This window comes from Colossoma macropomum, unplaced genomic scaffold, assembly GCF_904425465.1.
Source record: "Colossoma macropomum unplaced genomic scaffold, Colossoma_macropomum, whole genome shotgun sequence".
In the NCBI taxonomy this organism is placed as follows: Eukaryota; Metazoa; Chordata; class Actinopteri; order Characiformes; family Serrasalmidae; genus Colossoma; species Colossoma macropomum.
Genome location: NW_023494805.1, coordinates 1,075,532 through 1,091,112, shown reverse-complemented (window position 1 = coordinate 1,091,112; position 15,581 = coordinate 1,075,532). Strand labels below are relative to the sequence as shown.

The 15,581-nt window shown below is 39.6% G+C and overlaps 1 protein-coding gene across 2 annotated transcripts in view; it reads left to right on the top strand.

Moving 5' to 3' along the window:
* Positions 1 to 15,581, top strand: part of gjc2 (gap junction protein gamma 2) — a 39,427-nt gene that overhangs the window by 10,119 nt on the left and 13,727 nt on the right. Inside the window, exon 1 of one of the 2 annotated variants that reach the window (XM_036597272.1) lies at positions 11,666 to 11,780. The exons of the other annotated variant lie outside the window; for it this stretch is intronic. The gene's annotated coding sequence lies outside the window, so the exon portion shown is untranslated. Of the gene's footprint in view, positions 1 to 11,665; positions 11,781 to 15,581 lie in introns of those variants that run through there. 2 annotated transcript variants of the gene reach the window in all.

Sequence of the window (15,581 nt, the reverse complement as noted above, 5' to 3'; positions counted from 1 at the left end):
AGCCCTTCCCCACCAGCTAACACTGTTTTGACTATTTTGCCATGAGAGTTTTGTTTTATTTTTTTGGTGTGGAAATTTGATCTTTCCTTTCCACAATAGTAGTTACAGAATAATAATAATAATAATAATAATAATAATAATAGAGTAATAAACCCTTAGATGTAAGGGTTAATGGAAAAGATAAGGGTAAATTTGCTAATTGTGCATTTTCACTTAAGCCTGATGAAGTTTCATTTAATAATCATACCAAGGTTCTTATAAAGAGATCAGAAAGGATAATTACAGTCATTAAGTGGCATATGGCAGCGGCAGAGCAGGCCGAGCTCTGTAAACAGCCCTCAGTGAAGAAGCTCTCAAACCAAATGTGACAGCTTGATGAATGTGGTGGTGAGTTTCATAACAGTCGTCACTGCTGGCAGAGAAACAGTCTAACTTGCCAGAGCTTCTGAAGAGAGAGTCTGAAAGTAAACGATTACTGATGACTCCTTTACTGTCACACATCACTTATTGGGTTCTTCACAGAAACAAGTCAGATATGGATCATTAAAGCACCTGTGTAATAAAGAGAATCTGCCCCAGTGTGAAAAAACCTGCATTCTGGAAAAATAACTGTAATGTGCATGTATAGCAATATACGGTAACACTTTACTTTAGGGTACTGGTCATAAGACTTTGCGACACCTACATAAGCTTGTCATGACAACTGACAAAACCCTACATAAATGTTTATAAATGCTTATTCCAATAGGCAACCTTTATAACAAATTACACCTATTGGAATAAGCATTTATAAACATTTATGTAGGGTTCTGTCAGTTGTCATGACAAGCTTATGTAGGTGTCACAAAGCCTTATGACCAGTATCCTAAAGTAAAGTGTTACCCAATATACATGTACACAGTATGTCCTGTGATTAACTTTCAAACGTCCACTAAATGGTCAGGGGATTTCACTCAGACTTGACGTAAACTGGGTGGTCCTAATTTTGGGTGGTGTTTATGTAAGCAGTATCTTCACCAATCACAAGGCTGATCTGGTTTGTCCCGCCTACACAGTGTTCTCTTCACTGACTTTCTATGTCCAAGTCAGAGAAACTTACAGAGTGAAAGGTAACCTAGCAACATGACTGAGCTATCAAACTCGCTTATCCGTCTGCCTGTCGGCCATCAGTGCATTAATTTGTTCCATCGGCCACTCCAGTGTTCTGTGGATGCAGATCCAGGGGTAAAGTGAGTGAGAACCTTCTTTAAGGTTCTCCATATACAAGCTGGATGTTGTTTGTAGTGAGTGGTCTGTATTTGTCCACTTAACTCATTTCTCCACTCATGCTCGTGTTTAGCTCTGCTTCAGTGCTGTAGCAGGCTGGGAGTGCTGGACTGAGGACTGTCAATCATGCACGCTCATTATAATATTAGGCCACGCCCCAAACAGTTCAACATCTGTCACATTCAGGGGCACTTTTTTATCATCACAAAATTTTAAATTTACTGCACGACCTGCATTATAACTAAAGTTAAAAAAAGTTAAAGTCAAAAGTTTGGCCAAGCCTGATTATATGTGGTATTTTTATTTTCTTGATCAAAAGGCAGCAGATTAGAAGTATCAAAGTGTTTTTTATGCAAATGTAAATATATTCCAATAAACACAGATTATATGAATTTATGTCCAAAAACAAATTACTTTTAAACAATTTTGGGGAAGAACAATAGCCCTGTTTGGTAGGAGGTCAACACTCTGACTGGATTAATTCTGTATGAACTATTTTCTAGCTTTCTAGCTTTTCTGAGCTCTCGGGCTGAAGGTGAAACAGACACTTCCTCTTCCCAAACCCGAACTCTGACGCTGCTCCTGCAGTATTTACGTTTTCCTGTAAGCTATAGATATTAACCTGTCACACAGCGAGCCTGCAGCGTTTACACACTGATCCTTTTAATGTGATAGGAAGGAAAGAGGCTTTATGGAAGGCTCAGCATCGAGGTGGGGGTGGGGGTGGGGGAGAAGACCCTCAGCACCCCCTCCCACAGAGGCCTACCTGAGAGATGTGAGAAAGATCTTACACTTCAACCAAAACTAAAACTGTAAACTAAAAGTATTTTAAGATCATTTTAAGGTATTTCTGATTTGTTTTCTGTGATTTTTTGTCACTGAACTGTGAAAATCCTGATGCTTTCCGAGTCACTGCTAACCCTGCGAGCCTCCAGTCACTGACTTTGCTGGTGTTTTCTGTTGAATTTGTTGTGTAAGTTACATTTCAGCTGTTCAATTTTAGCAACAAATATCAAAGCTACTATTTCTCTCTCTCTCTCTCTGTCTCTCTCTCCCTCTCTCTCTCTCTCTCTCTCTCTATATATATATATATATATATATATATATATATATATATCATACGCAAATGTTTAAACACTGCCATCCAAATTCAAAGTTTTGTTGATTTTGTAAGTGAAGTAATTTAACACACATCCTCTTGTTAACACACACACACACACACACACATATATATATATATATATATTGCTGCTGTTGGAAGAAAACGTCTCTCAGTTGTCTTTGATTGTTTCAAATGGTATTTTCGACAGAAACAAAATAAAACTCCACAGCTTTTCAGCTTTGTTCTTTACATGTCAAAATAAATGAAACAACAGCACTGAGAAATCATGCTATTACAGCAGAAGGGTGGAGGAAAGGTAGATTACTGTGTAGGTATAGGGTGAAGGAGTAACACTGAAGGGCTGAGAGCTGATGTGTGGTCTTATGCTGCAGCTGCTGTTTCAGTTCCTGCTTGTGTCCTTGAGTGCCAGTGTTAGCTGACTGGAAGACTTAAGCCAGGCTGAGGGAACTTTCCGGGCCGCGTTGGACATGGAGCTCAGGGCTCCTGGCCACGATCGCTTCAGTGGACTGTGGTTTTCATCAAAACTCAGCAGGGCAGGGGCCTCGGGAAGACTCGAGCGGAGAGAGGAGATATCAGACGCAGAAATGACCAAACGAGACAAGACGGCCGCCACTGCCAGGCTGCCTGTAGGACAGCCCCAACATGCTGGACATGTGAGGATACATGACTGCATCCAAACACTCTGTGCTTGATGGAAAAGGGCTTTGGAGTTGTTTGCTTGTTTATTTATTTATTTATTTACTTGCTTACTTATTTCTCTATATGCTTTCTTGCTTGGTGTCTTGTGTCACTTGTCCTCTGTGGGGCAAAACTGCAGTCACGTGCTGCCCCCCCATCTCTTACATAAATCAGACCATGCATGGCCTGCGCCCCTTCAGCTTCTGTTCTGTGGATGATCTGGAGAGACGACGCTGACGAGGGCGAAGGTCAGCTGGTAGAGCGCTTACTTCACCATCCGGAACGATTGCATCACCACTGAAACCATCTAACAGGCCATATGCTGTTCTAAACCCAACATATCAGCCGTATGTTAGTGCTGCAATGATTAGAAACAAACAAAAGTGCTCTATAATATTCATATGATCCACACAGTCACTCTGACAGACTGTAATACACTACAGGAAGTGTAGGGGGCGATATGGCTTCTACTGTTTCATTTAAAAAGCCTCTATAATGTTCATATGATCCACACAGCCACTCTGACAGACTGTAATACACTACAGGAAGTGTAGGGGGCGATATGGCTTCTACTGTTTCATTTAAAAAACCTCTATAATGTTCATATGATCCACACAGTCACTCTGACAGACTGTAATACACTACAGGAAGTGTAGGGGGTGATATGGCTTCTACTGTTTCATTTAAAAAGCTCTATAATATTCATATGATCCACACAGTCACTCTGACAGACTGTAATACACTACAGGAAGTGTAGGGGGCGATATGGCTTCTACTGTTTCATTTAAAAAACCTCTATAATGTTCATATGATCCATACAGTCACTCTGACAGACTGTAATACACTACAGGAAGTGTAGGGGGCGATATGGCTTCTACTGTTTCATTTCAAAAGTGGTCAATAATGTTCATATGATCCACATGGTTGCAATTATGATGGCTTACACCCTTTTTCCACAATTACAGAGTAAAACATCGATTTTTAATTTTTGTTAGTATGTTTAGTAAAATTCTTTAAACAAATTTATATTTTTAGTAAAATTGAGATACAGTAATTTTGTTGGCAAAAAGGGCCATCTGAATATTTTGATGTAAAAAGAGAACACATGCTAGCATTTGGGCAGCACGTGGACATCTTGCTTGTGTTGTTTGCATGCATTGTGTCCCTTAGGGTCAGGCACATGGTTACTGAACTGCAGCCCAAACGTGGCTGGAGTTCTGGACCATGAACAGCATTTTTTAAACAGAAGGCATAAAACTTTCAGTGGACTGTCACTGTATAAATTCCAGATGCTATCTGCACTGATATTCTTGGTATAAATTTATTATACTATCCATTGTGTTGCATGGAACATATCCAACTTATCCCAGAGAAGTTCAGCAGAGCTTCATCACTGCAACTCATCCCAAAGGAGTTCAGCAGAGTTTCATCACTGCAACTCATCCCAAAGGAGTTCAGTGGAGCTTTGTCACTCCAACTCATCCCAAAGGAGTTCAGCAGAGTTTCATCACTGCAACTCATCCCAAAGGAGTTCAGTGGAGCTTTGTCACTGCAACTCATCCCAAAGGAGTTCAGTGGAGCTTTGTCACTCCAACTCATCCCAAAGGAGTTCAGCAGAGTTTCGTCACTGCAACTCATCCCAAAGGAATTCAGCAGAGTTTCATCACTGCATCTCATCCCAAAGGAGTTCAGCAGAGTTTCGTCACTGCAACTCATCCCAAAGGAGTTCAGCAGAGTTTCATCACTCCAACTCATCCCAAAGGAGTTCAGTGGAGCTTTATCACTCCAACTCATTCCGAAGGAGTTCAGTGGAGCTTCATCACTCCAACTCATCCCAAAGGAGTTCAGTGGAGCTTCATCACTCCAACTCATCCCACAGTTCATCACTCCAGATTTCACATGACACTGGGCTTTTCATTCAGCTATTAATTAGTTAGTTGGCCTGATTATTTTGTAAATTACCTATTCATATTCTTACTTCTACATGTTTCACAGTCCATCGCTGGAGCACCAGCAGAGTCTTTACCTCCAGCATTAGCAAACAGGGATGCAAGCCATAAAGGATAGAGGCGTGCAGAGCCTCTGGAGGGTCTGGAGGCCCATCTGGGTGGAAGGGCTGGATAGCAGAGTCACGCAGGCCTCAGATCATCCCTTTGGTCCATGGGCAGGTTTCGGCTGACTGAACACACACTGCTGTCTCATGGCACTGTGCCTTCCATGGCGGAAGCATGGCTGGAGGGGCATCCCTCTGGACAGAGGGCGCCCATCTACTGCAGAGCTGCCACGAGTGGAAGAAATTAAAAGAGTTATGTAAGATATTTTGCTGCGAAACAAACCTCGGTGACATTGAAGTTTTTTTTTTCCTCTTCTGTGTCAAGACGCCTAATCATGTTCAACAGCAAGTGCTTGGAGTTGATCTGTGTGTACTCGTTTTACAGGGATAGTTTTGTGAAAAATTAAATGGACCCTTCCTCCTCTTCAGCTTAAATGTAGTCAGTCAGCAGTAGTTCTAACAAACAACGCATAAAAATTACATATAATTTTGTACAAAATGCACTCAGAAAAAATGATAGGACACAATCTGTTAAGCTACTAATATGTATTTTATTTAATGTATTCTCATTTGATTTATGAGCTTCTAGTCTGAAATGTAGCCATCAACATTCACCTAATGCTAATGTGACTGTGGTAAGCACAGCAATACAAGACAAAAATAAGAATTTGTGGAATTAATTTTAAAATCATTTTATTTCTGAATTTCTACATCATCCAGTGTGTTAAAGTATTTTTCACTGTTCAGGGAGAGCGTCAGTTTACAGCGCTGGTTCCACCATGTTTTCCCCAAATACGCTTGGCAAGTGTGCTACTTTCAGTCGTTCGGTGCAGTTTTCTCCCTGTAACCGCTCCTCTTCCTCAGCCCATCGGTCAGCACCTAACGTTCCTCTGAAACTAAAAAAAAAATCCCTGAGTATAGAATCAAATCGATTCTAAAAACTAATGTTAGCTTCACCAAACAAGTTACAAACACAGTCTGTCAGGTCACATTAGACAAGCAAACTGCCTGAATTTCACCATAGGAAGAATTTCTAGAGACCTACAAACACCAATATGTTAAGAAACTTTACACAAATACAACAACCAATCAAAACAGTAAAGACAGAAGAAATAACGGTCTCCCACTGACAATTTCTGTCTTAAGTCCAAAATATGCCAACAAAGGTCCTGTACGGTTACATAGTTGAAGACTTGCATAACAGAAGAATGGCAAAAAATCCACTTTCTAAACTGGATCAGTTTGTGTCTTTAGTTCTCAAATGATTATTAAGTGCTGTTAAAGGAAGGCTGATATAGGACGGTTGTAAACATGCTCCTGTTACAATTTTGTCACATATTTTCTGCAATTAACTATGTTTTAGTGTTTTAATGAAAAATATGATGATTTTATGTGTAAACAGCTGTTCACAGCTGTGTTTGTTGGCCATGTACTGGCTGTTTTTGAGCTCAAAATGAGCTAAAATTGTCACAGTGTAAAGTTTGGCTGGAGTTATGATTGTTTGGGTACTGACCAAATGGAATGTTCAATCATTTGTTTTAATGAGATAAGCATAAATATAGGGTCACTCAATGCGAAAGGATTTTAGGTGTTTCCTTCTGGCCTACAGGCCATTTTTGAACAAGGGCTCTTCATCAGATCGTCTTAGTAAAGCACTAGTTGAATGTCTTCATATAAATAAATTATGTACAAATGTGCTTTGAAGAAAGTTTTAATTCAGCCTAGTTATTGCTTATTTAAGTGAAAATAATCAGTCAATTACTTGCCAATTGTTGCCTTAAAAGGGATTTATAATAGACACATACAATATTGTTACCAGATTTATAAAACTAACTCAGAGATGTGAGGCAGAGGAAAGTTTTTCATGATAAAGTCCTGACAGCGCTGGGAGAGTTTAGTGGATTAGCTTTCAGCCACTCAGACAGAGACTAACATGTCAAACTGTTCATAAATCCTCCAGCGCTGAGTGGTCTTCACCTCTCAGATGAGCGTGAGGAGTTATTGTTATTGTCAGAGGGAGCGGAAGCCCAGGCTTTGACCTGAGCAGCTTCTCAGGAAGTGATGTAAACAGTTCTCGAGACTGTGTGCAGTCTATATGACGAGCTGCAGCTCTCTCACAGATACTAACAGAGCATAGCAGAAGGTCCAGACGTTTCAGACGATCCACCGTTATCTGATGTTCCTAAAGCCGCCAGACCTCGTTATGACACAGAGCAGAAGAGCCGCTGAAAGCACAATGTCACTGAAGAACTCAGAGCTCAGGTTCATCACACTGAAGCTGATCTTGGGTCACAATATGACTGTAGGGATCATTCTGCCAAACTAGATCAAAGCCAGAGTTGAAAACATGTTTGGGACTTTCAACCCTCTGGGTCCACAAACTCTCCTGTTTGTTGAATCTGCTTCTGTATCCAGTGCAGAAATCCAGTTCAATCACTTCCTGAATCTGTAGAGTCGCCCTTTCCATTCCATCTTATCACGAGACTCACATCCGGAGTTATGAGCCTATGAAGAGGGGCTGAGATACACGTCATCTGCCTCTCACCATGTGGAACTGGTGGATTTGTGTGTCCACACAGAAAATCATCATATTTTACATTAAAACACTAAAAAGTGCTGAACTGCAGAAAATATGATTCTTAATGTTCCACACTGATTTTCAGACTTTGGGACACATTTCAAAACAATGTGATCTAACTGCTCACCATGTGGCCATGAGGGGCAGGGATGCAGCCTCACTTCCTGCTCTAAAATGCAGGGGCGTGGCTAAAATAAGGCTCTGCCTATGGACTAAAACTCTAAAACTCTGGTTTTGGCAGTGATATGAAATTGTGTGATAGTAGTTTTTAAGGGTTTTTTAATTTAAAACTTAAACTCGTGATAAATCTAAATCTTTCACCTTTAAAAGAAAAACTTATTTAACAAATTATTAAACATTTTCAAACAGGATTTTATCTCAGTCAAATGTTTTTTTCTCCAAATTCGATAGAGAATGTTGATGGGCAGCAACTGTCAGGTCATAGCACAGATATTTGGATTTAAACCTGCTTTTACTTGTTTATGCAAGAACAAAAACTTCTTTTGTCATTATTTTATTCAGTTGGAACATTCATTTTCACCCTAAACATAGCTGACTGCAAACAGGTTCTCCCAAGGACTGTGCCTGCGTTTGGCTCCATCTACGTTGCCTTTGATGGAAACAAGTTCTACCCATCCCTCTGGCTGTAATGGGCATGATGCTACCACCACCATGCTTTCAGATTTGCATTCAGATGGTGTCACATGACTTCTACCAAACTCTAGGGGTGCCTTTATGTTAGCCTTTCTCAGAAGTGGCTTCCTTCTGGCCACTTTCCCTTAGAGACCATATCTGAGAAGAGCTGGTGATTTTGTTGTTCAGCCTGTGGGCTCTGTAATTAATTCAGAGATGAAGCTGGTGTCTTAAACATTTTCCTGACAGCTGCACTTTGTGTCCAGGTGCTCACTTTGGATTGTGCCATTGTTTTGATATAATGGATTTCACAGTGAAGGTTTAAAGCTTTGCTGAACCTCTGATAACATTCTCCAGCTTTTTTTACTCCTTACAAGCTCTTCTTGAAGCCTCGTAGGCAGTTCCTTGGTCTTCATAACAGAAGGACTGACCTGATCTGCTGTGAGTCCTCCAAAGTAATTTACTGATTGAAGTAGTTTACCGCTGTGGCTTATAAACAGCTTTGTACACCATTATTATCGGGTTTGAAAGCGGAAATGCTTCTGATCTCAGTGAGATCTGGGCAAATTCTACTGCTGAATTCGACACTGAAGCCCTCGTCCCTCTGAGGGCTCATCTGAGAAACTTCACTCAAAGCAACAGCTGTTAAGATGGCTTTGGGGATTCCCCTGAGGAGCACCAATGAGACCAAGTGGACGAGGGCTTGTTAAAATTTGGAAATGGGTGCACAAAGCTGCACTGAGGCAAAGGTGGAGAATCTAAAGTAGAAAAATAGTGTATGTGTGATATAGTTCTAATAGTTTTAATGTCTTCAATGATATTCAAAAATGTGGGAAATTAGAAAATATAACAAAACTCCTTCCATGAGTATCTGTGTCTAAACATTTAACTGGAACTGTATATGACATTTAAACCTCTATTTACGGATGAAAAGGTCAGAACGACTTGAGTCTGGATTTGCATAGACGACCAATCGCAGGGCTGCAGGTAAATATAACTATGCTGACAAAAGCCAGAGTCATATTCCTTACACTGCACAGACGCAGCTATTTCTAATACAAGAGACCATAAAACGCTATTTCAATCATACAGACTGCCTGCCAGGTATCAGTTAACGAGAAGACAAGCCAAGACATAAAACACTGTTATATTGGTGGGATTAAATCAATAGGGCCAGAGTTTTATTTCCCCGACCTGTTGCCGGGTGATGGACACAAGAGTAGCCAGCCGGCCAGCCTGGAAAAGGAAAAAAAAAAGCGTATTCCCAAAAGGAAAAAAAGAGAGTTGAAAGACGGTGTCACCCTGGGAGAAGACCGTGTGTTCCTGCGCGGCCTGTGGAGAGATTTCCCAGTGTAAACACAGCAGCGCTGCGTCGCTGAGGACTGCCCTGCCTCTGACTCACTTCAACTTCTAAATATTATGACACTGGACATGACAGGACATACCTGCCAGATACACGCCGGCAGATCTGCAGCACAGCAATGTCTTTCTCTTTAGACTCAGTGTCCTCGGGCACCGGCGGCACCCAGGAGGCCCGAGGGGTCGCTGCGGAGTACGGAGTGATGTCATTACCTGTTTGCAATGGATTCAGTAGCTTAAATATGTTTTTGTGAATTATACTATGTGTAACATGATTCAGGTTTATTAGAAACACCTACCTTTGGCTTCCACTGACTGGCCACTTTATTAGAAACACCTACCTTGTGCTTCCACTCACTGGCCACTTTATTAGAAACACCTACCTTGTGCATCAACTCACTGGCCACTTTATTAGAAACACCTACCTTGTGCATCAACTCACTGGCCACTTTATTAGAAACACCTACCTTGTGCTTCCACTCACTGGCCACTTTATTAGAAACACCTACCTTGTGCATCCACTCACTGGCCACTTTATTAGAAACACCTACCTTGTGCTTCCACTCACTGGCCACTTTATTAGAAACACCTACCTTGTGCATCAACTCACTGGCCACTTTATTAGAAACACCAGCCTTGTGCTTCCACTAACTGGACACTTTATTAGAAACACCTACCTTGTGCTTCCACTCACTGGCCACTTTATTAGAAACACCTACCTTGTGCATCAACTCACTGGCCACTTTATTAGAAACACCTACCTTGTGCTTCCACTCACTGGCCACTTTATTAGAAACACCTACCTTGTGCATCAACTCACTGGCCACTTTATTAGAAACACCTACCTTGTGCTTCCACTAACTGGACACTTTATTAGAAACACCTACCTTGTGCATCAACTCACTGGCCACTTTATTAGAAACACCAGCCTTGTGCTTCCACTAACTGGACACTTTATAAGAAACACCTACCTTGTGCTTCCACTCACTGGCCACTTTATTGGAAACACCGACCTTGTGCTTCCACTCATTGGCCGCTTTATTAGAAACACCGACCTTGTGCTTCCACTCTCTGGCCACTTTATTAGAAACAACGACCTTGTGCTTCCACTCACTGGCCACTTTATTAGAAACACCTACATTGTGCTTCCACTAACTGGCCACTTTATTGGAAACACTGACCTTGTGCTTCCACTCACTGGCCACTTTATTAGAAACACCGACCTTGTGCTTCCACTCACTGGCCACTTTATTAGAAACACCTAGTTTGTGCTTCCACTCACTGGCCACTTTCTCTTTTCAATTCACCTTTATTCATCACTGGTCAGTTTATGACCACATCACTGCTGTTGTCCAGATATTATTTGGAATGTGAACCACTGATGAAGGTCTTGAGGATGGCCAGCACAAACTGTGCATCAACAGATGGGCTTCAGTCTCTGAGGTGATTCAGAAGGGTTATGATAAATGGATGATCGACTTACAGACATGACAAAGTGAATGATGTGATATTGAAGCATTAAAAATCTTCTGAACTGCTTCATCTGCATTTTATTAACGCTCTACACGTGACAGCATTCGTAACCATCATGAGTGAAAAACGAGGGAGGCTTGAATGAACTGGTTGGTGGCTGTATGTGACCTTGGATCTCTTCTTCTTCTTCTTCTTCTTCTTCTTCTCTTCTCCTTCCTCCATCCTTGTCCTCATTCCTACCCAAGGCTATTGCAGTACAAACCACACTCCATGCTGTGTTGGAGATTAGAGCCATTTGGGGTTATTGAATTTTTTCACCACCTCTTTTCAGAGAAATCCCACCTCCTGCTCTGTGATTGCCTAGCAGTTCAAACTTACAAGCAGTCCTTCCTTATGGGACTCCACTGACCAATCCCTGCGTAGGGGCGGGGCTTGTCTGAATAGGGGTGGGTAAAAAATAATGCCTGTGTATGCAGTGCAGCGGCGGAGCTCCAGAGCAGGCTGGATGGGGGAGCAGCCATGGCAGAGAGAAGGCAGGAGAAAGGGAATTTAACACCGTCCTCCTCAAGGCTGGAGTAAAACTGCGGCCCAATGGAGCCTCCGGTCAAGTTCTCGAGGTGCGTTCAGTTCGTAAACCTGCTTCAAAGTGGCTTTGGAATGAGAAATGTTCTGTCTTTCCTCTTCAGGACTGTGATTGGGAACCTGTTGCACAGAGAGAGGCTTGTTTATTGGGTTTAACTGAAGCGCTAGAGTTGAAATTGGCTCTGAAGTTCAGTCCAAACTTAACTGTGTATTAATAATTTCAGCCCAACTTTCAGATTCTGTATAATGCAGGATAGTATTTCTATAAAAATCTCCATGAGGTAATGTCACAGTAGTAATCTTATAGTATTAGAATTAATAATAATAATAATAATAATAATAATAATAATAATGTATTATTATTATCATTATTATTACCGCTGTAGTTTTACTGTACAGATTTTTCATAAGAGCTGCACTGTGTTTATCCTGCCCTTTTAGCAAAGTCTCAGTTTTATGTGTTACGCAACTGACCGATCATTCATGTCTGATTACAAAAGAGTTCCAAGTTTGAAAGATGTTCGTTTCATTCGTGTCCAATTCAGTTCTGTATTGACCATACATTATATATATATATATATATATATATTATATATATATATATAATTAACTCAATTAAGTGACTTATTTGCAAGTGTGATATCAAAAACCAATATATGTACATTTGCTCAAACTAAAAATGTGTACAATATATTTGATGTTTCAGAATATACATGATAAGTATAGTTAAGTGCCATTTTTGAGTATTTGAATATATGCCAATATGTGCACATATGAAGATGAAATATAGGTAATAGTGCCAATTTTTTTCAGTATTGACATATATGTCAAACATATGGAAATACATTACAAATATAACATATATGTTATATAATATATTATATTATATCTTATTATATTTAACAATTATATATGTCTGTATATCACTTCTGTCAGAACAAAACCTCGAATCTCTAAAATGGTAACTTTACTGGAGAAGGAAAAAACATACTTTACCTTTAATGTAAGTCAATTGCTCTCCAAGTAATTTTGGGTCGTTTCTTTTGGTCCATTCATCATGAAATTTACACACAATGTAAAGAACAACAGGAACCATTTTCAAAATATGTCAAAAACTGGAAAACGATGGTTTGTTCTGAGCAATGTAGTGCCATTAATAGATGCATACACATCTGCATAACATATATGTTAAGATATTGCAAACCTGACACATGTTCTGAAAAACATGTAAATATGTTTCTATTACATACGGAAATGACATCAGTCTTCAGTGAAATATGGTTTTTATTTATGGAAAGTTGGCCTCAGTGCACTGACAGCTCAAGAATTATTTCCTAAGCTAAATGATCTGCCAAAGGCAGTGAGATCACTCCACTTAATACGTTTACTTTAAAGAGGAGAAATGCACAGAAATATGCTGGAGCTGATAATATTCTCACAGAAACCTCATCACGAGAAACAGAAGCTGCACAACACGGATAAAAGTCTGTAAACTGCAGCATTTCTTCTGAAATGAAGGTATTAATAGTCAGTCTGTGCTGCAGTAACAGCCTCTGCTCTTCTGGGAAGAACATTGCTGTGAGGATTTGATTGAGCACTAGTGAGGTCAGGTACTGATGTTGGATGGTCAGTTCTGGGTCACTCCAACTCATCCCAAAGGTATTGGATGGAGCTCCATCACTCCAGAGAACACAGTTCCACTGCTCCACAGCCCAATGCTGGGGGGCTTTATATCCCTCTAGCCCACGCTGGGCATTGGACATGGAGACCAGGTGCTCCAGAGTGTCTCGTTCTATTGGTCTGTGCTTTTCTATGGTGCTTATAGAAGCTGTGAGTGCAGCTGAGCTCCTGTATCTGTTGTTTTCTTAAAGAACCCTCCTTTGTGCTGCAGAGAGATCGAGAGCTTCACTGTGTCGTGTCTGAGCAGTTCAGCCTCGCGGCTTCTCAGGATAAAACTCGGTGCCTCATCTGAGAAAGAAGTATGTAAATATTTACACTAAACCAAACACTGGTTCCCAGTCCTGCTGGTGATATTAGCCTCTCAGGACGAGTGGGAAATGTTTATGAGAATTATGTAAATTGTTAGTGTTAATGCGAGTGGCTCGTGTAGTCGTTCGTTTTTTGCATATTCATTTGTATGACAGTGAACTTCTGCTGCATTTCACGTCACTATTTCTCATGAAGTTGAGCCCCATATCTACACACACTTAACACCACCGTTAGTCATGCCTTCTCTACTGGACAGTCAGCGGTCCAGTCATCAAGTGTTTGTCCTCCTGATTAAGATCTGTCCACAGAGGAGCTGGTGGGTGTTCATGTCCATGTGGGTCAGTGAAAATGGCTTTCTGTGAGCTGCTAGGTTTCGTATCACTGCATAAAAGAGGCTCCATGCTGCCTTTGCTGTTTCTTATTATTGATCTGTAAAGTGCAATAAAATTAAATGCCACTTTTTCAATGTAAAAATGTAAACAAACAATATATCACTTTTTTGGTGTGACAAAAAAGAGCCAAGTAGGTGCAAAGTGCCACTTTGTTTCACTGTACAGATGCCAATTATTAAAAATATTAAATATTAAGTAAAATTCCACTTTTATTAATTAGAACATTCGAAGGTTGAGTAAAATGCAATCTTTTCTAGGTGTAAATGCCAAGTTTGATTAAAATTAAAGTTTGTTTCAAATAAACAATGCCAAAACTGAGTAAAATGGCATTTTACATTGTAACAAAAAAGGCCAAGTAGTTGCTAACCTCCAGTTTATTCCAGTAAATGTATAATGACACTTTTTCTTCAACGTAAAAATGTCATAAAGGAGTAATGTGTCACTTTTCAATGCAAAATGTCTTTTTTTCATCTAAAAGTGCCAAGTAGGAATGAAATGGCACTTTATTCATTGTGAAAAATGAGAACTATTAGTAAAATGTCACTTTTATTGATGACACTATTCTACAATTGAGTAAAATGCCACGTTTTCAAGGTGTAAATACCAAGTATGATTAAAATGAAAGATTGTTTCAAATAAAAAATGCCAAAACTGAGTAAAATGGCATTTTCAGTGTAACAAAAAAGGTCAAGTAGTTGTAAAATGCTACTTTTTTCGATGCAAAATGCAAAAACAAAGAGTAAAATGCAAATTTAAAAAAATAACAAATAATTGCTTAATGACACATTTTCTTCAATGTAAAAATGCCATAATGGAGTAATGTGTCACTTTTCAATGCAAAATGTCTTTTTTTTTAATGTAACAGTGCCAAGTAGGAATAAAATGCCACTTTATTCATTGTGAAAAATGAGACATATTAGTAAAATGTCACTTTTACTGATGACAAAATTCTAAGTTTGAGTAAACAAACACATTTTCTAGGTGTAAATGCCAAGTGTGATTAAAATGAAAGATTGCTTCAAATACAAAATGTCAAAATAAATGGCATTTTCAGTGTAACAAAAAAGGTCAAGTAGTTGTAAAATTCCACTTTTTACAATGCAAAATGCAAAAACAAAGAGTAAAATGCAAATAAAAAAATAACTTATAATCGCTTAACGACATTTTCTTCAATGCAAATATGCCATAATGAGTAAAGTGACACTTTTCAGTCTAAAAGTACCGAGTAGGAATAAAATGGCACTTTATTCATTGTGAAAAATGAAATATATTAGTAAAATGCCACTTTTATTGATGACAAAATTCTACGTTTGATTAAAATGCCACTTTTTAAGGTGTAAATGCCAAGTTTGATGAAAATGAAAGATTATTTCAAATAAAAAAATGCCAAGTCTGAGTAAAATGCAAAGTAATTGCATAATGACACTTTTTCATCAACGTAAAAAGCCACAGTGG